The sequence below is a fragment of the Arvicanthis niloticus genome, chromosome 28 (genome assembly GCF_011762505.2).
Source record: "Arvicanthis niloticus isolate mArvNil1 chromosome 28, mArvNil1.pat.X, whole genome shotgun sequence".
Classification (NCBI taxonomy): Eukaryota; Metazoa; Chordata; class Mammalia; order Rodentia; family Muridae; genus Arvicanthis; species Arvicanthis niloticus.
Window position 1 is genome coordinate 17,926,149 of NC_133436.1, and position 22,399 is coordinate 17,948,547.

The 22,399-nt window shown below is 44.4% G+C and overlaps 1 long non-coding RNA gene across 2 annotated transcripts in view; it reads right to left on the bottom strand.

Moving 5' to 3' along the window:
* The window catches only part of LOC143440145 (uncharacterized), a 53,311-nt gene extending 36,698 nt beyond the window's left edge, over positions 1 to 16,613 (bottom strand). For both annotated transcript variants that reach the window (XR_013108010.1, XR_013108011.1), the window contains exons 1-2: positions 16,553 to 16,613; positions 15,963 to 16,123 (exon numbers count right to left, since the gene is read on the bottom strand). This is a non-coding gene — a long non-coding RNA (uncharacterized LOC143440145). The remainder of the gene's footprint in view (positions 1 to 15,962; positions 16,124 to 16,552) is intronic.
* Between the last annotated feature and the right edge of the window lie 5,786 nt (positions 16,614 to 22,399).

Consider the following 22,399-nt stretch of genomic DNA (forward strand, 5'->3'; position numbering starts at 1 on the left):
CTTCCAGAGTGAAGCCTGCATAGATAGGCAGGATGCTATCGTGAAAATTTGTGCCGTTGTTTACTGAAAGTTTAAGGATGTTTGCTGCATTATGAAAGTAAATGCTGACAAGGATATCCCTGGTCACTTACAAACTTCCTTGATAAAGAAATGTACCTGTGTTTGTGGAGTGCATTCTGCTCTACCATTCCTAACGTGTCTAATTATCTGGAAAATCTCAGGAGGCAGCCTGTATCCTATAACAGATGGGGCACCACTCTTGTTCCTAACCGAGTGACAGCCTTAATGCATTCATCATGTTGCACGATGTGCACACCAGGCTGATCATCTGGGGTTGTGACTCACTTGTGGCAATTGTGTGTGGTGTCAAGTCACAAGCAGCTTAAAGCTATGGGAGTTCTATCTTTCTCTAGGTTTGATATCTTCACTGTTTCTGGTGTAAGTTTCTTAACCAACCATGCCCAGTTGCCTAAGTGCCCTTCCCCATGTTCTTTCTTCATTGTAGAATATCCCACCTCCATGTCTTCCTGTTTGGCTGTCCTATAAAACTTGTAACTCAAGAGAGGAATCCAAGAGTTACCTTAAGAAAGCCTTTCAGCAATACCTAACACATCTTCCGTGGTCTTTTTCTAGAACTACCCTTTCAGTTCCTGGTGAGCAGAGCCTCAGCTCTCTCCGGGTCTCTCAGCATCTAGACGCTGTTATAGAGTAGTAAGTATGCACAGTGAACATTTGTTGAGTGATTTGCCTGTGATTCACATTACACAGAAGCTGCGACCATCAGTGTGTAGCCGAAGAAGCACAGAAGAGAAGAAGCACATGTTGCTTCTGCAGAGCATTGGGGTTCGGTTCCCAGTACCCACATGGTAGCTCACAACTCTTTGTAACTTCACTTCCAGGGGATTGGATGCCCTCTTCTGGCCTCCACAGGCACTGCACATATGTGGTACATAGTCATTTATGTAGGTAAAACATCCATATACATAAAATGTTTTAAGAAGTCTTTACAAAGAAGTACAGTGTCATGGTTAAATATGAACTGCCCTCCACAGGTTCATGTGTTAAAGCCTAGATCCCCAGCTGATAGTACCATTTTGGGAAATTCTGGAAACTTAAGAAGTGTGGCCAAGCTGGGCGGTGGTGGCGCACGCCTTTAATCCCAGCACTTGGGAGGCAGAGACAGGCGGATTTCTGAGTTCCAGGCTAGCCTGGTCTACAGAGTGAATTCCAGGACAGCCAGGGCTACACAGAGAAACCCTGTCTCGATAAACAGAAGAAGAAGAAGAAGAAGAAGAAGAAGAAGAAGAAGAAGGAGGAGGAGGAGGAGGAGGAGGAGGAGGAGGAGGAGGAGGAAGGAAGAAGGAAGAAGGAAGAAGGAAGAAGGAAGAAGGAAGAAGGAAGAAGGAAGAAGGAAGAAGGAAGAAGGAAGAAGGAAGAAGGAAGAAGGAAGAAGGAAGAAGGAAGAAGGAAGAAGGAAGAAGGAAGAAGGAAGAAGGAAGAAGAAGAAGAAGCGTGGCCAGGCTGGAGGACATAAGCCATTGAGGGCAGGCCTTTGCTGTTTCTTGTTGCTGGTCCCTTCATGTCTCCCTTGCTCTGCTTCTTAGCCACAATGTTATAAATGTTTTGCTCCACATACCATTCTTACCATGCTGGACTGACACTCATGAAACTGTGAGCCGAAGTGTATATTTCCTCCCTTCCACTCTTTGTCAGATATTTGCTCACAGAAACAAGGCATTAATGAGTGCATGAAGCGACATTACTGTATGAAGGAGCACTGTGCAGAAGAGACCCACAGCCACCATGCTCCAGAGGTCAGCACACTTGGCATCTCAGAACTGGCACTTACTGTCTCCAGTATCTTTGTGAACAGGGATGACAATGTACCCAAATTATAAGGTGGAAAAAAAAAGTGAAACTGGAGTGTCTGGTATTTTCTTCATATCCATCCCCTTGACTCATGGGCCTGCTGGAATTCAATCAGAGTATAGGGACACCTACCATATAGCAATGAATTCTTAACCATTCTATGCTGCCTTGCTAGTCATTAAACATATAATTTGATTGGTCTCATAAGGAGGAAAGGGTATAGTCATCTTTAACTTAGTTTCAGTTTTCCTCAACGTGGTTAATCCATAAATCTGTTGTAAACACCCGCTTCCTGTTGTTCACCTTCCAATGGGACTGAATTATAGAGTGCATTCATTCTGCCACCTCCCCCCCACCTCCACTCTGCACAAACTACACATACTGTGTGGTAAGGACCACCTTTCAATCATGGCACGACTCTAGGGAAGCACCCAAGAGAGTAACCAAGTCTTTTCCTCACAGGTCTTAGCTTCTCTTGCCTTATCTGGCTCCTCCTCACTGGTTGAGCATGTGGAGGCTGACCATGTGTCCCACTCGGCCTTCTGACACAGACTGTCCTCTGCGTTCTGTCATTTTATGTGCTGTGCTTTGCTGTCTCTCTTGTGTGTCAGAAACACACCCTAGACTAACTTCTTTCTTGACTAGAGCTCTATTAGAAATCAGTTATCATAATAGGAAGAATAAGCCAGGTACATGTCAGATAAGAACCACAAAGCTATCCACCAATACACACAAATCTCCTATGAGAGGAACTCCCCAACACAGGCTGGCCATACAGCATTAGGCCATATTCCAGAATAAAGCCATATTCCATGGCAGGACACTATAAACATTTATGACCAAATCATCACATGTATCATGAAGGAAGGCACTTATTCTCCTAAGAGATTCCTCAAGACCAAACTGAAGAATATTATTTATGATATTTATAATATTTCATTATATTTCATTATTATATTATAATATTATAAAATTATAAATATTATAATATTTATAATATTCCATTAACATGGGTGTCAGTTATAAAGGGGTAAGACAAATCTCCAAATATATGTCTTAGTTATGGTTTTTATTGCTGGGAAGAGACACCATGACTAAGGCAACTCTTACAAAGGAGAATATTTAATTGGAGCTGGCTAACAGTTTCAGAGGTTCAGTTCATTATCATCATGGTGGGAAGCATGGCAGCATGCAGGCAAACATGGCGCTGGAGTGTTCTACATCTGGACCTGCAGGCAGCAGGAAGAGACATTGGGTCAGTATGCCTGGCTTGAGCATATGCGACCTCAAAGGCTTCTTCCATTGTTAAACTTCCTCCAGCAAAGTTATACCTACTTCATCAAGGCCAAACCTCCCAACAGTGCCAGTCCCTGTGAGCCTATGGGGCTATTTTCATTTAAACTACCACAATATCTTATCAGGTATGGTGACATGCACCTCTAATATCAGCCCTGGAGGGATAGAAGCAGGAAAGTCAGGAATTCAAGGCCTGCCTCTGTTTCATACTGAGTTTAAAGTCATCGTGGGCTACCTGAATTCCTGCTCAACAAACAAGTAAACATTTTTGTTTTGTTTTGTTTTGGTTTGGTTTGTTTTTAAATCTTAGCTCTGAGCAAATTTAAAAGGGATGTTGAACTGCAGGGAGGATTGTGTTCTCTAAAAAGCACATGTTGAAGCTCTACCCAGGAGATAACTTTATTTAGAAATCAGAGTCATTAATTAGTTATGCTAGAATTGGATATGATTAGTTATAACAAGATCATATGAGAATACGGGAAACTCCAAGTCAAATAGAACCCATATCCTATTGAAAAAAAAATTTTGAACACCAAATATAAATACAGGGGAAAAACTTCACATAAAGAGAAAGACAGAAACAATGATGTTTTCCACCACCAAAGATCTCCTGCAAGCCACTGCAACTGTCCAACACATCGTCTCCCAGCCAAGCAAAGGAAAGAATGCTATCAGAACCTTCATCATAAGCCATTCCATCAGCAATCGCTTGTCATGGCAGCCCTGGAAAAGTCTAGGAGGCCTAATCCTCACCTGGATTCAGGCTCTATTACACAAGTTTCTCAGTGGGTTAGAGATCAGTATGCTGATTTGACCCAGGTCAGGAATGGCTCGGGCCATACACAGGCCTGAGGTCACGAAGCATACCCCAGCTCTCCTAGACAGCCAGAGGACTTTAGAAACTTCTGTTGCCAATGAAATGTGTGTGGCAAGCATGGAGGAACAGGATGGAAGTCATTAAAAACTGCAGGATGTGTCACTTGATGGAGGTGACAGTGGATGCCCATTCCCTGGGTAGCCATGCAAGACAAGCATCCAGGAAAGAAGCGGGGGCACATTGCGTAGTGGAAAGCCTGGTTTCCTGCCCTGATCCAGCTAATACTGTCTCTTGACTTGGAAAGAAAAATACGTCCAGTGCTCAGCTCCAGAGTGGGTTAAACAAGGAAAGGTAAAGAGTTGACAGCTACTAAGTTGGTAGCTAGCTCGTCTACCTCTCTCAAATATAGGGAGAATATTAGATAAGAATTATTTTAGAAATGATCTGTTCCCACTTGAGAAATATCAAGCAAACACTAGATGGTCACATGGTAGAGCCGTTATCACGGAGATGTTTAACATTTTGGGTTGCCATGGGTCCCTTTGAGTACTTGGCAGAAAGTCTAACATTGCTTTTCAAACCATGTTGCAGAATATAATGTTTTTAAGTGCACAATAGGGGGATTAGTCTTTTGTGTGAACTTGACTAGGTCTTCGGCAACCCAGAGAGCTGGCTAAGGATTCTGGGAGCATCTGTAGGCATGTGTTTTATAACGAGATAGTCATTTGGATGTGGCTAAGTGTCACTGAGTCCAGTGAGGAAAGGTACAGAACAGACAGAGGAGGGGAGTTCAGTGTGTCTGTCTGATGCCCAAGCTTAGTCAGCAGCATTTTGCCCTTGGCAGGACTTCCCCTGCTACGTGAGCAATACCCTGACTGAAATACTGCAGGGTAAAAAGACTCTTTCCATCAGTATGTGTCAGCGCTTTATGATTGAGGAAGTAACAATGTAAAAGACATTGTGGGGAACCCATAGTACTATGAATCAGTATGAAGAGGCCCATGGTTTGCTGACTGGTGCCATTACAGATGGTGCTGTTGCTGATTGCTGCTTATATTCAGAGTTGAAGACAATGATATAATTCAATCAGAAGTTAGTAGGGAGGAAAAAAAGATACATTCTGTTCAAGTTTCTGACCTTGTAAGTGGAGAAATCTTTCTGGAGGGGCATTCCAACATTGACATTAAGGTTGACCTGGGTGTCTTTGCATGCCAGGTAGGCACCTTCGAAGCGCATATCAGGGGACTAATGACCCAAACTCAAATATCAGCCATTTCTTAGCCCTGTCTATGCACATAAAACATGCTGGGAAGCTTTGGGTACTTCTCCAGATGACCCATTGAAAGGCCCCTGTCTGATGCCTCATGCCAGAATATTGCTGCCTCTGCACAGGGCAGCACTGAAAACAAATGCATGCGGTCGTAAGCATGTGGAAGAGGGAAGCTTCCAGCTTAACAGTGCTGGCTCACATGGAGACACAATGATGTCCTTGATAGATTTGGGTGAAGGCCACTTGGCTCTGCCCACGATTGGCCAAGTGAGTCAGTTGAAAAGGAAACGCTTGTGTGTTTGCATGGGTGGTATTGAACTGGATAGCTGACCTACTGACCCCTTGGGTGATGGGGATACATACAAGCTTAACTCCCTTCATTGTGTCATACAACTCACACACCACAGTCCCAGAGGCGGGCAGAGAGCAGAGGGCAGAGGGGCCAAGCACAGGCGAGAGCACAGAGCTTTAATCCAGAGGCTGCACACTTATTTCTTGTCCAATTTCACTCTCTTTGAGGTAGCCTCCTATAGATGGAGGGAATAAAGGTACCAGCATACTTTACTGGCATGTACTGTTCATCCAGTAAGTATCTGCTTTTGCTAGCCATTGGCTGGATGTAGGAAACATAATGACAAAGTGTCCCCAGTCCTTGCCTGAGTTCAGTTCCAGTAGGGAAAGAGTTAAATGAGATGATATGCAATGTGTGGGAACCTCTGCATAAGAGAGCCCACCTTGAAAACTGATTTTTTTTATATATTATACTCTGATCATGTTTTTTTTTCTCCCTCGTCTTCCCAGATCATCTCCATCTTTTAAAAAATATTTATTTATTTTATGTATATGAGTACACTGCACCTGTCTTCTGACACACCAGAAGAGGGCATCAGATTCCATTATAGATGGTTGTGAGCCACCATGTGGTTGCTGGGAATTGAACTCAGGACCTTTAGAAGAACAGTCAGTGCTCTTAACCCCTGAGCCATCTCTCCAGATCAAGAGAGCCCACCTTAAACATGCATGGAACTAACCTACAGTCAGGCAAAAGGATCTAACACAGATGAGTTTATAATAAAGTAATGAATAGTTCCTGGACTTAAATGAATGTTCACTTCACGAAATGTGAAAAAGCACATGCCTGGGTGGGTGCACATTCACACCATTAAGGTGGAAAACCAGACAGTCTGCCTTTGAACATTGAGAGAGTCTGCTACAGTTTAGAAGTTTGCCCCAGTGCTATGAGAGTAAAGAGGCCGCATCCATCCTGACATGCACATGGCTTCATGGTATTACAAGAAGACCCTTGAACTTTGGGGGTTCTCTTTTAGGGTTTAATATTGTGAGTTAAGGCAATGTGTAGTAGGTTGGGGGTAAGAAATGGGCTGAAGTACTCGGCATTGTCCTTGAGAGAGCCCTAATTTACCACTTCCTTTCTGGAACATCTCTTCGCTCAGCCTACTGAGTGAATAGTTTTTCCTTCGTGACCAGCTGGGTAAGGCCTTACATATACATCCTCAGGAGGGCTGGCTTTACTCATTGTGCTTTCTAGAACTGTGTAAATCTACAGTAGAAACAGACATAAAACCCATAAAGGTTAAAAAAAAAATCCCTTAGATCAGGCTAATGATGTAGCTTGGTGGCAGAGCTATCACCCGACAAATGCAAGGACTGACTCCCTAATACCACAGTGGGGGTAGAGAGTACTCAGAAACCAACTAGATTCAAAGATCAATTCTGGAAGTGACTACCCAGAAATGCATGAGGAAAACAGGTTCAGAATCCGAGACCTCTCAGACCATCTGCAGACACATCACAAAGGGTTCAGCTGAGCAGCAAGACCAGCTCTGATGTGGCAATAATTACATCTGCTCACAGCAAACCCGGCCGAGGGAGGCTGCAGAGCTCACATGATAACCTGTACACTAAGTGACTACTTCATGACGAGCCATCCCTTCCTTGGTTGGGGTAGGCGAGAGAAGTTACAGTGGATCATTTGGACACTAAAATTGGTAGCCTTCAAGCAGCCAAGTCGTAAATACGCTCCATGGTGCCTTTGGTACAGTCACGGGTGGCAGTGCATCATCCTTTCTTTCCATGCCAAAAAGACATGAGTAAATTAATCATCAGATTCACACAGTTCTAGAAAGCACAATGAGTAAAGCCAGCCCTCCTGAGGAGGCATATGTAAGGCCTTACCCAGCTGGTCACGAAGGAAAAACTATTTATTTCTTCATTTATGAGCTTAATTCTTCATGCTTTGTTCTGTTGATGAGATTCCTTAGGTGGACACTATAATTTTTTTCTCTTTTGGAGAGGGAAAAATATCTATAAGGAAAATTTGAGTACTTGTAATATCTTCCAGAAGCTACAACAAACCCTCCATCAGATGCTTCTTGTGGGTACCTCCCTTAAACCTCAAAACTATCAAGGGAGAGATTCTGGGTCAAGAATTGGGAGATCTGTGACAGCTTAATGGCTTAGCCACAGTCTTTGAGGGTCTTCACCAGAGCCTGTTTCAAAAGGCCCTGTTCCATACATTCACAGGATCGGACACCGTAGGAAATGCCCAAGTGCCAAAGTAAATGAGTCTCCTGCCTGGGGTGATGCCAAGAGCCTGGATTCCAACCACAGCTGAAAGGGCCCTTGGAAAACTTTTGGAGCATACGGCTAGGAAGATGGCAAAGGAGCACACACCGGCTTTGTAGACACCGAGGCAGCCTAAGCCCAGGCTGTTGGGCAACCAGGGGCAAACTTTGCAGGAAGCTGCGGCTGTGAGGCAGGATGCACAAATCTGTCCCTAGGTGGCTCTAAACTGACGACACCAAACCAAGAGGAGATTGTTATGTCTTCACCTTCATCCTCCTTACCCCTGAGCCTACCACTACTCACTATGCCACTGAAGCCACCCACTGAAGCAGAGTTTTGACTAGGCACGTGAGAGATGCCACGTGAGGAGCCACAGAGCCGTGTGAACATCTTTTCTTTTTTTTAAAGAATTATTTATTTATTATATATAAGTACACTGTAGCTGTCTTCAGAGACACCAGAGGGGGGCATCAGATCTCATTACAGATGGTTGGGAGCCACCATGTGGTTGCTGGGATTTGAACTCAGGACCTCTGGAAGAGCAGTCAGCGCTCTTAACCCTTCAGCCATCTCTCCAGCCCGTGAGCATCTTTAAATTCACCACAATGCTTATTCGGGGCATTCAGCTCTGGAAGCTTTTCTTGGACCCATCCTACACTCTCCTGACCTCCACAGGGGGCCTCACACTCCCAGAGGAGACATTCTCAGCTTTATCCTTCCTCAAATAGTTACAGGAGACAGAAGCACAGACACCACAAAGGAGGGAGGGACCAGAGATGAGGCCAGACCACTAAGACGTTCCCAGTGGCTCTCACAGGGCTGTGCTGTTTTCTTTCATTTTGAGAATACAGTTGGCCCCATGCCTGCTGTTCCTGTGTAGCGATTTCAGTGGCACCTCAGGGTGACTCCTATTTAAGGCTGAGTCACAGATGGCCCTGGAACATTTGTGACCAGCAAAACCCAGCCTCTCTCTATCCTTGCTACGCAGAGTGGTCACTGTGTGGGAGAGATGTGTGTTTGTTACTTTTCTGACTGCTGTAGTAAGAGAGCTGACAAAAGAAGGCGGGGTATATTTGGGTTCAGAGGTTGAGAGGGCCGTCCATTGTGATAGGGGGAGCATGAGGCGCGTGGTCACATAGCAGCCCCAAAGCAGAGAGAGAGATGAATGCTGGTGCCTGTCTCACAATCTCCTCTTTTATTCAGTGCAGAACTCCAGCCTCTGGCATCCACAGTTACAGTGGGTATTCTCATCTCAACTAACTGTCACCTAGCAACTCCTTAACAAGATATGCTTAGAGGTTTATTTTCATGTTGATTCTAAATTCCGTCAAAATGACATTCAAGATTAACCATCCCAACAGATAAATGTGACCGAGGATCCGAGTTACCTCTTCAGAAAGAAAACTTCTCCGTTTACTAGAAGGTGCCATGGTCAGCATCACCCCAAGAATCTACTCCATGAAGGGATGAGTCTAGATGTGCCTTGGGTCTAGATTTTCCCACATTTAAAAGGGAGGTTTAAGCAAGATACTTGTGGTACAAGTTGCTACTGAGAACTCTGCCTGCAGTGAGAATGTCTTAGGATGGGGGAAGCAGTTGGACCTCAACCACTAATTAGGGTTTGAACCCTGGGCAGTTAGCTGGAGGGGTTGGAGAGTGTCCTTTGTCTTTCCTCAACACAAATCATCACTGGTTTTGAGTTTGTTGACAGTAATGACAGTAAATGACATGCTGAACCACAGAAACCTGGCTTTTTAACAAGGACACTGTGACCAAAGACAATGATGGTGGAAAACTGGAGCCTGCCAGCAGTGGGCAGGCTCTTCTGACTTGGATCTGAGCCTGTCATTTAGAAGAAAACTGGGTGTCTTCAAGTAAAGCCTGGCACTGTTTTTGTTTTGTTATTTTTTTGTTTGTTTGATTGAGAAAGGGTCCACTACATAGCCCTGGCTGTCTTGGAACTCACTATGTAGACCAGGCTGTCCTAGAACTCAAGAAAGTCTGTTTGCCTCTGCCTTTTACTTTCTGAGCCATCTTGCCTGGCCAGGTTCATTGTTATTTGAATAGCACTCTATAGCTCATGCCCAGAATAGCTGTACATTATAATAAGAGCTGTGGTCATTGTTCAATCCAGTGTTCACTGAGAACCAGGGAGTGTTGTGGGCCATCACACTTGGCTCCATTCTGACATTCTTGAGCAATCATCTGGCGGGGGTTGCATTAGTGAGAGGACACTTTGTAATCTGGGCAAGTGGACCTGTAGCAATTAAATTAACATGAAAATGCTGAATATGTATGAGGGATAGTAAAATGTCCTTGAAAGGAATTTCAGCCCATTTCTCTCTCTTTCAATCAGGCTTTAGTGGACCAGAAAAAAAAAAAAAAAAAAAAAAGAGGAAAAGGAAATGAGGTGTTCTGTACTGTACACTTGGGGTGCTGTTGGGCCTCATCCTAAAGTCTCTTTTATTCAATCCCACCTGGCATTGTATGGAGTCTCCAGGGGTCCTGAGACCAAATGCTTCTGGGAAGAATCATGAGAAGAGATGTAGTCTGGCCAAAGGGATGCCATCAAGATGAGAGGCCGTTCATCTTGCTGATGAAGTCTAATTTCTAATGGCAGGTTTGGGTCTGTATTAGTTAGGGTTCTCTAGAATAACAGAACTTACAGAATGAATTTCTTTCTAAATACACATATATGTCATATATATGTATACATATCCTATATAACCACATATAGGATCATCATAAGACACACACACACACACACGATTTATCCTAATGCTTATGGGCTTCACTTGTATCTTCCAGGGTTGTCCCAGAAAGAGGTCGTAATGCTGCCGCCGTTCACTTCTGGTTGGTACCTGCATAACATGCAGCGACATCGGTAAACCAGGCCCTAGTCTTCTCTTCCTCAGTCAGCCAATCACAGCCTCCTGAGGCTATAGGTGCATTGTAACAGGAGTAGAAAACACAGGCATTTGGGCAACCTCTTCATGTAACTTGCTTGTGCCTTCAGGACCTGCTTAGGTCCAATCACATATTCCACTTCCAATGACAACAGACTGCTGGTCTGAACTTCTTACTTTATGACTTAGTGGGTTAGATAACACCAGCTCATGACGGGCAGCTCAGGTCTCATGGTAACTTGGTGGCCCATTATCAAACATTGTTTCTATTAAGGCTCAATAGCAGGCCAGAGTGGTCTTTGAAAAAGTAAATAGTTGTCTGAAGATAATGATAGAGCTTTTCTGGATCAAGAGTTTTCATAGGAGAAGAATTTAAGTATGTTGCCTAGAGATCATTCGTGTGATATTTTGGTGAAGAGTACAGCTGCTTGTCTGAAGACAAGCTCTTATCTGAAGAGTCTGCCTGAGGCCAAAGTGAAGAGATTTAGATTAATTACATTTGTAAGCCTCAATTTTTCAAGACCTATTTTTAATAATGGTTCTTAAATGCTTTAACCTCCCTCCTAGCCCACCACCCACCAGAGGTAGTGGAAAAGAAAGGTTATTAGGATCTAGGGGAAGTGGACCTGTTTAGAATTTGTTCTTTGGAGCAAATCCAATCTGTGTTGTCAGAAGATCAACAATTCAGTTCGCAGGAATGAGCAGCGGCAGCTCGATCTTGCAAACACTTCACGAATATACCAGCAGTCCAGTTCAGTAGGGTCAGGATAGCAAACAGGAATCAGCAGCAGAGGTACAGCCTAGCAGAAACAGCCAGGCCTCTGCTGAAGCAGCACATATTAGCAGGAGCAACCAGGGCCAGTGGGGACGCCAGGAGAAGTTCTCTGCCATGCCTCTCTCAGTGAAGTGAAGATCAGTGAAGAAGATAAGAGACCAATGATGTGTGACAAAGCTAGTTATGCAAACCCTGTCACTGTCCATTGAGTCCTACTTATACTCCCTCCAAGTATCACATGTCCTCCCATGGGTCTTGCCTCACCATGTGAGTCTGTCTTAGTGAAACTCCACTTGAGTCTGTATCAGCTAATATCACTCTGCCAAAGGACCTGAGTCCACAGAAGCGGCAGGAAGCCACCAGAACACCACCAGAAGATTTTTGGTGTATTTCTTTCTATGGAGTCATGACAAATGGAGTTCAGCGATGCAATGTAAGATGAACCAACACATGCCTGTCATTAGCCAAGAATCCTTCATCAAGTGTTCTTTCACATGCTGGCTTTAGCAAAACATCCCTTCACCTGTCTGCTTTGGCAAAAGGTTCTTTGACATAACTGACTTTCCAAAGAAACAAGAAGTTTCTACTTCATACATTGACAACTGGAACCTTAAAGCAGCCTCACATAGACTCTGTCTTGTGGTTCACTCTTAGGAAAAGTGTTTTTTTTTTTTTTTTTTAATCAAACTAGCAAGCTGAGAAACAAAAAATACAAATATATGGTTCAAGGATGGAAGGGGCACCAGAAAGTGGAATGGAGCTAAATACTGTGTTCAAGGATATAACTAGAGTAAAGATACTAAATGAAATCAAGCGAGTGGTGTCCTCAGAGCAAGATCCCACGCAGCTAAGCTTCCATCTTGTGAAAAGAATATTCACCAAGGAACATTGTCACCTATTCTAAATTTACAATGTGTTTGTGGTTGCAGGAGGAATAGTTATATCATACTAGGTGTTATTATAACCTGGTTATTATTTTTATTTGGACATAAGAATATATGGTTGTGTGACAAGTTTACAAGGGTGGATTATCATAGCTATTTTCAGTTGTCAACTTGAATATATCTGGAATAAACTACAATCCAGAAATGGAGGGTACACCTGATTGGGATCTAGAGTCAGGAAGACAACATCCCTTTGGTCCAGATCTTGAGATTAGAAAACACAGGCTTTCAATCTGGATATTTAGGTGGGGTGGCACACACTTTTGATCCAGATCAACACATGCCTTTAATCCCAATCTTAAGGCATAGTGGCCATGCTTATTAAAGTCTATAATCAAAAATAATTAAATAAAAGCTTAGATCCAGGAATGATGGCATATTTTTTTAATCCCAGCACTTAGGAGACAGAGGCATGTATATATCTGAGTTCAAGGCCAACCTGGTCTACAGTACAAGTATCATGACAGCCAAGCTTAGGCAGTGAAGGAAACTATTGAAAACAGAAAATGAAGATGTAATTGAACCAGGGGGCCATCTTCCAGTCCCAGCAAACAGCAGAACTTGGCAGCTTTGACCATGTGGTTCTGGCTTTAGAACCAAAGATGGAATTCCCCTTTGTGACTAAGGAAAGCTGCTGATGCCAGGACTGTAGCACAGGTGTCCCTGCATGGAGGCCTAGAGATGCCATTGTATGAAACCATGAAGCCTGAATTTCCTTAAAGACCCCAAGATGTTAGAGATGCCAAAGTGATGGCATACCTACCACGGAAAGCTGATAACAGGAAGAAGAACTATCCCAAGAGAAAGAAGTTTGTTGCAGCCAACAAAATTGAAACGATTTGGAGATCTGAAGAGTGCTTTGCCATCAGACATAGAAATGGAGAGTTTGGAGTTTGGAGAGCTTAGCTGGTTTTTGATCAAGTATTTCTTGCTTTGATCAAGTATTTCCTCACTGTGCTCCCTTCCCTATGTTTTGGAACAGTAATATATATCACACATATATATGTGTGAATATATATATATATATATATATATATATGCATACACACACACACATATATATATATATATATATGTTCGAAGTATGTGATCTGATTTTTTATTTTGATTGTATAAGGAGTTATAGTTAAGAGATGGCATGGATTTCAGAAGACTTTGAAATTTAAACATTGTTGAAACTGTGATGAGGATTTCTGAAGTTAGACTAAATGCATTTTATATTATGTTGTAGCTACAAGCCTAAAGGTGGAATGTGGTGGTTTGAATAGGTTTGACTCCCATAGACCCATGTGTTTGAATGCTTGGCTCAGAGAGAGCGGCACTATTAGGAAGTTTGCCTTGTTGGAGTAGGTGTGCCCTTGTTGGAGCAAGTGTGTCACAGTCGCAGTGTGCTTTGACTTTATACATTCTCAAGCTACGCCCAGTGTCCCACACACAGTCTCCTCCTGGCGGCCTGGAGATTAAGATGTAGAACTCTCAGTACTTTCTCCAGTACTATGTCTGCCTGGGCACCTCTGAAACTATAAGCCAGCGCCAATTAAATGTTTTCCTTTATAAGAGTTGCCTTGGTCATGGTGTCTCTTCACAGCCATGAAACTCTAAGGCACTACTTCTGCTGCATCTTCCCACCTCAAAAGTCCAGACTAGAAGTGGATTCACCCACTTTAAACCAGTCAAAAATAATCTCTCCCAGGTGTGACCTCCATTTCTGAATTGTAGTTCATTCCAGATATCGTCAAGTTGACAACCAAGAATGGAGAGAGAGAGAGAGAGAGAGAGAGAGAGAGAGAGAGAGAGAGAGAGAGAGAGAGATCTAGGTGGGGTAAGAAATCCAAGCCAGGATGCACATAGAATCCACAGGGATATTCCAGAGCCATTGAGGAGACAGCACACATATTGGTGTGGGGCCTTGACCACTAGTTTTAGGATTATAATTCCCCACAGGAGCCCGGAGTGCATTAGAGATGGTTTCATATGTGTGAGTGCTACAGCCATATCTGACACAGTCCATTTCCAAAACCTTACCCTGGACCCCACCAACATCAAGGCAGAATCCTCGTCAGCTTCCCTGTCTTGTTCACTGCTAGAGAAAGCAGGTGTTCTCATTTGACCACAGAAGAAAGCAGAGGAGAGCCCGGGAACCACCTCCTCAGCAGGTGGGGTTGTATCTTCCTCAGCCATAGCTCATATGGAAGGCCATCTGTATGCTCCCCACCCCTTCAGCTGCCTCTGAGGTGGCACAGATCTTTTTCCATTAGTGAGAGAAATATCACTCTATTTTATTGGCCTGAATCAAGTCATGGATGCTGTGTTTATAAAAAGATAGAGGGGGGGGATATGTTTTGGTGGAGGTGTGGTGAGGTTTGGGGGAAGGCAGGTGTCCCTGCAGGCCCATGCTGAGGCATCTCTTCCCCCTGAGGGACCAGCCACAGGAAGGTATAGTATAGAATAGAGTTTATTCAGGGCATGGGGAAGGGAGTTGAGAGGGAAGTAGAGGCAGAGAAAGGCAGAGAGAGGGGGAGAAGTAGAGGCCAGCCATGAGCACGTGGAGAGAAGGGGGAAGAGAATGAGGGGATGGGGGTAAGGGGACAGAGGGGGAGCAGGAAGACGAGAGCGAGAGAGAGTGCGAAAGAGAGAGAAAGAGAGAAAGAGAGAGAGAGAGAGAGAGAGAGAGAGAGAGAGAACAAGCGAGCCTTTTATATTGAGTCAGGCATAACCTGGCTGTTGCCAGGTAACTGTGGGCGGAGCTTAGACAAAATGCTAACACTGAGCTCACTTTCAGAGGAAAGGTCTTTAGCACCATGACTACTTTGTAATAATCGTGAGCCACTCTGAGGGAATGAGGGCAAACACAACATTCTGTATAGTAAGAGAGTGGGGGTGGGGTGGGGTGGCTGTGAGCATCAAGCTGGCGGGCCAGGGGCGGGCTATCACTGACTCACATTCTCCTCCTTGCATGGACGAAAGGTACTGGGAGATGGAGTCACGTGTTTGGGGACAGACAGCACACAGCCAAAGCAGGCCCACGCTGGGTGATCTTGATACAGTCCAAACAAGGCCAGCACTCCTGAGGCCCAGGAGAAACATTCCTTACCCACTCGTTATTAGAATCACCTGAAGAGTTTGAAAAAAAAAAATGCAAGAGGCTGGTTCAGATTCGCTTGTTTCTTTGGGGTCTAGGTGATGGCCTACCAGAGGTTCCCAGCTGTCATCCAGTTGATTCAAATCAACTTTGATTTGAATCTTGTTATTCAATCAAACAACAACCCAGACGCTGGTTTACAAGAGATGGTAGGGCCAGGTGGTGGTGGTGGCACATGCCTTTAATCCCAGCACTTGGGAGGCAGAGGCAGGTGGGTTTCTGAGTTTGAGGCCAGCCTGGTCTACAGAGTGAGTTCCAGGACAGCCAGGGCTACACAGAGAAACCCTGTCTCGAAAAACAAAACAAAACAAAACAAAACAAAACAAAAGAGATGGTAGGTATAACTGACGTTCTTACCACAGGCCTTTAGGCAAGGGAAGCAACCTGGGAGGACCTGGGTAGGTGTTGATAGGTCTTCAGACTGAGGAGAGGCTTCCTATTTGATGAAGAAATTGCATGTGGACAGTATCTTCCGCTGGCTTCTGAGAGTCCCAGCCTGATCGCCCTGGTGGCCTGCCCTGTAGATTTAACCAGTTCTCATGGTTACCAAGCCATCTTCCAGCGCTAAATGCGCACCTCGCACCTCTCGCTTTCTGCTTGTCTTCCCGGAGCCTTACTGACAGCGGCACCAGGTAGTTTTAACATGCAGCTTCAAGAACAAGGGAAATACTTAGCAGCACTTAAGTATCTGCTCTATTTTCCTGGTGGGTGCGCAGGTCTCTTCACCCACCCAAGAGCGGATTCACAAATGAAATATATGCACATGCAACTTTTACATTTTAATATGGTTCAGCTAGCTCAACGGCTAGCCCACTCTTGAACCTCCACGTAGCTAACACAATCCCCTCCGATATTCTTGAGTTAATACTTGCTAAATCTGTATTTCATCTCTGCTACTCCAGCCCCAATGGGGGAGCGGGCCCTGGGCCACTTTCCCCGATTCTTACATGTCAGCAGGCTTCACCCTTCTAATGGCGGAACTCCTTTCTTCTTTCTGTCTCCGCTTTTATTTCCTGGGAATCCTAAAAGTCCCGCCCCTATCCCCCTGCTCAGCCATTGGCTGCTGGCTCTTTATTGACCAGTTAAAAACCCAACTGTTGGCAGGGACCTGTAGCGGATTTGTGAATTCCCATGTAAGCACAAGTCAAATTCCCAAAAGGCATCAGTACAAAATAAGGTCAGAAGGCCCAAGTTATGTGTCATTTTTTTTTTCCCACTCAAAGCCTCTGATGGCAGTCCCCTCAGCTGTAACATGGACCACAAACACCACTGTGAAGGTGAAATGTTCTCAAGTATGTAGGTGCTCTGTGAACACTGAACGATGGCCACTGCTCTCTTTATAATGTTGGGCTATTCTGGGCGTAAGCTATAAAGTACTATTCAAACAAAAAGTGAACCTTGACTAGCAAGATGGCTCAGAGGGTAAAAAAACCTCGCTGTCACACCAGTCCACCAAAGTTTAAAATCAGAACACACACGCACATGCGCACAATTTTTTTTTTTTTAAGTCTTTAAAAACCAGAGCTTTTAGCTTCTGTGGATCACAAAGTCCTAGAGTGTTTTAATGATGTTCTGAATACAGGGAACATCTGATTTTGTTTTCTGCTATCGATGTTCATTTTTGGTGTTGGTGTCACTGGGGACCTCCTCCGGCCCCTGTCCTGCATTGCCAGACCGTATGTCCCTGGCTATCCCTACCTGCAGTCTCCTGTCCTCCCTACGGTCTAGTAGACTGTCGCCCTCTGGTGGCCGCTCGCTGAATTCGCCGCTCCTTAGGCACGTGCTTGCTTGCTGAAAGCTGCCTTGAGAGCTCTAGTTTGCTCTGATTTCTTCCAAGAAAAGTCAGGGATGCACACATGCTCGCTCGTTAGACCTTTGATGGGCTGCTAGCAGCTGCTTTTTTTAAAAAAAAATATTCTCTCCCTCATCATCGTGTATGACCCTAGTTGCTCCTGTCAACCTGTCAGCTGTCACTCAGGATTCTGGAGCTAGTACTTTGAACAACACTGTCTGTCAAGCAGTGAAGTTTCTGGTATATTGGAGAGAAAACCTATGCGTTCCTGGCTTTTAAGTTTCAGCAGGGGAGACAAACGAAAGAGCAAGAAGTACTCTACAGGGTACTCACAAGGTGGATGGTGAGGGTTAGGAAGATAGGGTGGGTGTGAATCCAGAGTAGGGGTGAGGTTAAAGGTGTCAGATCAAAACTTGAGGGAAGAGAGCAGCTGGTGTGAGCCACAGAAATTTCTAGGGAAGAACATTCCAGACAGAGAAAAAACTGCAAAGGGCCCATGTGAAATCCTGCCTGCCAGGTTTAAAGACCAAGAAGAGCCGGGCAGTGGTGGCGCACACCTTTAATCCTAGGAGGCAGAGGCAGGTGGATTTCTTAGTTCAAGGCTAGCCTGGTCTACAGAGTGAATCCCAGGACAGCCAGGGCTATACAGAGAAACACCGTTTCAAAAGACAAACAAACAAAAAAGACCAAGAAGAAAGTCCCATGGAGGCTTCACATAATGTTTGTTTGTTTCCCAGCATGTCCTGGTGTTAGGTGGTGATCTGGGCGCTGGGAAGACAGGACAAAATGAAACAAAGTCCCTGCTCTTCACTCTTGTGAAGCACAGGTAGTGACAAGCAGTGTTCACTGAAAGGCAAAATGTGCTTCTCCTCTCATAAACAGGTGTTTCCACTCCCTTCTCCCTGTTTTCCACCCACTGGATAGCAAGTTATGTCACAAACTTAAGCTGAGGACATTGGGCAGTAGCCTTTCAGCTTTACTAGAGTACCAGAAATGAGACAACCAGGGTTGGAGAGATGGCTCAGCCAGTAAGATCACTTGTTACTGGACCCAGGTTCAATTCCCAGCACCCACATGGTGGTTCACAGCCACCCATAACTCTAGTTCCAGGGGACCCAACACCTTCTTCTGAACTCTGTGAATACCAAGCATGCATGGTACACATACATACAGGCAGGCAAAACATTCACTGTAAAATAAAACACGTAAGTCTAACTGAGAGAGAAGAGACCCATGTAACTTCTCTGTAGAATATAGCCTCTGATTGTTTTTCTATATTCCATTGCCTGAATCCTAGATCCCAGCACCCATATCAAGAATAAAGTTGGTGTAGTAGGAAACAAGGCTGGGCCAGTGTGGTAGCATGAAAAGCCTTAGATCATTTATATAGTTTAATGAAACAAGTCTGACAGCTTGAACCAGAGCCATTTCGAAGAGGCACAAGCCCGAAGTCTGGTCCAGAGTGAGTTCAGCAGCCTGCCACTGCCTTCTTCAGATTAAGCTGGCCGCCTGTGATTAACTGTAGTTTATCAGTCATGGTTGGCCAGGGATCAGCTGTTACAGTACTGAGCCCCTGGATGGGATTGCTTGTTGAGTCTGTATTAAGTTAGACTTCAGTGCCTTAAGAAAGAGCTTAGATCTGGAGGGTACCTCTGAGGAGAGTTGACAAGTGATGGTTACCTGAGATGTCTCTAAGCTGAGGTAATAAGCAAACTACAGAGGGGAGATCCCCGGTGCTGCTGGTGGTTAGCAGGAATGAAGACTCTAGGGACACTCTTGTGCCTCTCCCTTTGGCCATCAGATTCTTGGCACAATAGGCTCTAAGGCATTGGGACTTCCCTGAGAGTCCCAAGCTGCAAGGGAAAGGCAAATCAGGCATACAGCCGGAGGAACCATCTCCGCTGTCTTCAGATGAGCTCTCACTTGACAATTCACCATACTGCAATGGGCCCAGACGCGGCTCTACCTAAACTTAAACACCAGGTCTAGACTTCTAAGATGGACTTGGGGCTCACTGAAGCCTCTTTATTTGTTCCTTTTCTCAGTGCAGCCACATTGAACAGATCTCCTTTCTCCATTCTCCACTAGTACATGTTTCTATAATTGATATGTTGATCCTAGCTTCTCGGGGCCACTAGGACCCAGGCTTGTACTCTAAAAACTCCAGTAACAAGAAACCCTGGAAGACTAGAGGAATGGCTCAGTGATTAAGAGAACTTACTGCTTTTCCACAAGACCCCCAGTTTGGCTCCTAGCAACTGGAACAAGTGGCTCACAACCACCCTGAATTCCAGCTCCAGAGGGATCTGGTACCTCTGGCCACCAGGGGATTATATATTCACATATATGCATGTCTCTCCGGATTGAAATGAGATAAAGTTAGAGGAAGAAGAGGAGGAGGAGAAGAAAAAAGAAGGAAGAGGAAGAAGAGGGAGAAGGAAGAAGAGGAAGAGGAGGGGGGAAGGAGCCATGTAGTGGAAATCTAAGATTCCAGAATATTCAAAGAATGAAACAGATAGATGCGAGGAAAGCTTCGAGCGGAATGAATTGGTTGTGAATAGGAAATACTGTCCAGTACCGAGGAGAGCAGAACAGTGCTTGGGTGCACTAACGGATTCAGCAATCAGAATGCTGCCGCCATGTTATGTCAGGGCGCCGTGAACAGGCTAGGAAATATGCAGTCCATAAGGAACAGAGACCTGTTGAAGATGTTTGGCTGTGACGAGCAGGGGTGAGGATCGTCTACATGGGAGAGCTATGGGGCACGAGATGCCAGGTGATGAGTCTTTCTCCCTGGGCAACATCAACAGGCAGCCCCAGCTCATGGACCAGAAAGGGCATGTTTTGGTACAACACCCTACAGCTTATGGCAGTCAGTCTTCGGTCAGGGATTCTTTCCAAAGAATTGTGCCTGGGGTGGCGTTGGTGAGGGAATCAAGTTTCCAGATCAATCTGGTTGGGAAGCTGACCTGACATGCACACACAAAAGCATCTACTTCACTCAAATACCTGGGGCTACAGAGGAATAAATAAGAGTGGAGTATTTTCTAGGATTAAGGCTGCATGAGACAATTATTGTGAGTTTAGTTTCTTTACATTTGATCAGTATTTATTAAGTATCACAGCACAGCAGTATAACGATAAGAATAGAAAAATTTAAAAACTCTTATGGATGCCACACAATAATCAGAAGAAAGGAAATTAAACTTTGGCTCTCTGCTTTTGCAAGCTTTTGGCTTGCAGGGCCACATGAGCCATGGCCAGGGCATTACCATATGGCTCATTAAGCGTCTCCCAATTCACTATGGGGAAAGTTGGTACAAGGTACTGTCACTGACAGGACAATGAGAGCCCTTGCTTCACCTGTCAGGCTTGACACCCTGTAGGAGTTATTCAGCTAGACCAGACAAGCAAATGCTTTCCCAGACAAGACTGGGGCTGCCTCATCCTACCTGGATTTGGTGCCACTAGACTGTTCTGAATTGTAGGAAGAGATGCTTCTGCCTGTCCTGAGGAGGATCATATCAGTCAGGGGAAGAACTGAGGTTAAGGGTCTTTGGGGCACATGTATCTTAGGAGGCCTGAAGATACAGAGAGGGAAGAGCATTAAAAGACTTGTAAAGTTTTGGAAAGCATACGTCTATAACATGATATTTTAACCCTTTAAATGCGGACATTTAAGTGATGTCCTCATTAGGACTTTATATGTGAAGTCAAGTTCATAATAAATTTGTTACTGAAACAAAACAAAACCCTAAAACCCCATAAAACCAACCTACCACAGTAATATGTACTTTAATAAAATTAGTGACTTTAAAATACTTGATCATGATTTAGAACATGCACAGCTGTAAGCCATCTGACCCACTTCCTTAAGTGATAGAGGTGTTTAGGAAATTCCTAAATGCAAAAAAAAAAAAAAAAAAAAAAAAAAAAACCAAACCAAACCTTAGGGGCTGGAGAGATGGCTTGGAGGTTAAGATCACTGCTCTTCCAGAGGTCCTGAGTTCAATTCCCAGCAACCACATGGTGGCTCACATCTGTAATGGGATCTGATTCTGTCTTCTGGTGTGTCTGAAGACAGGGGACTCACATACATAATCTTTTCTTAAAAAAATAAATCTGAAAACTGAAAGTTTTCAAGCTTGTAGAGTTTTGGTTAAACTCTGTGTAAAATTCTGCACAACAGAATATTACACAGACTTTTAGAGGGTGGAACGATGTTAAGGTTAAGTTTCTAAAAATATATTCATTTAAAAACGAATGAAGAATAGACTTTCTTCTCTGTGGACTGCACATGGCATTATGTTTATAAATATGTCTGAAAAGCTAGGTCAGCTCTGCCGTAATATCTGTCCATGGGGAGGAGAGATGAAGTCATTGTCAGGATAGCAGTGGTGTTTTGTCTTGTTTCAAGGGCATGCATGATATACTTGAGAAATGTTATTGCTGGCACCCTCTTTGGGGACGTGTCCATAGCTCAGTGGCAGAACACTCCCCTGGCATATGCAACTGCTGGGGTTCAACACAAAAATCAAACCAAACTAAGCTAAATCAGTATTATTATACCAACACCGGGTCACCAACATTGGAAAGACAGTTATGTCAAGTTGTCCTAGACTATCTTAACCTGATTTTTTTCTCTCTCTGTCGCCATAAAATGATTGACTGGACCAATAATTCACAGTGAAACGGAATAACCAAACTCATATCTACTGAAAGAGAGAGAGATTCTTCATTTGAGTATAAGCTTAGAGAGGACCTGTGAACATTTCTCTTTTGAAAGGGGCCGTGATTGTGACTCACTCCTGTGTACTGGAAAAGAAAACAGTACGAGAACTGGGCAAGGCAAACAGTGTACTTCCGGTACCAGAAGTGAGTAGGCCAGGGAGATGGCTCAGTGGGTAAAATGCTTGCAGTGTGGAGACTGAGCTTGGGTACCCAGAGCCCAAGCAAAACTGGGCGCAATAGCCCAGTGCTCCTCCAGTGAGATCAGAGACAC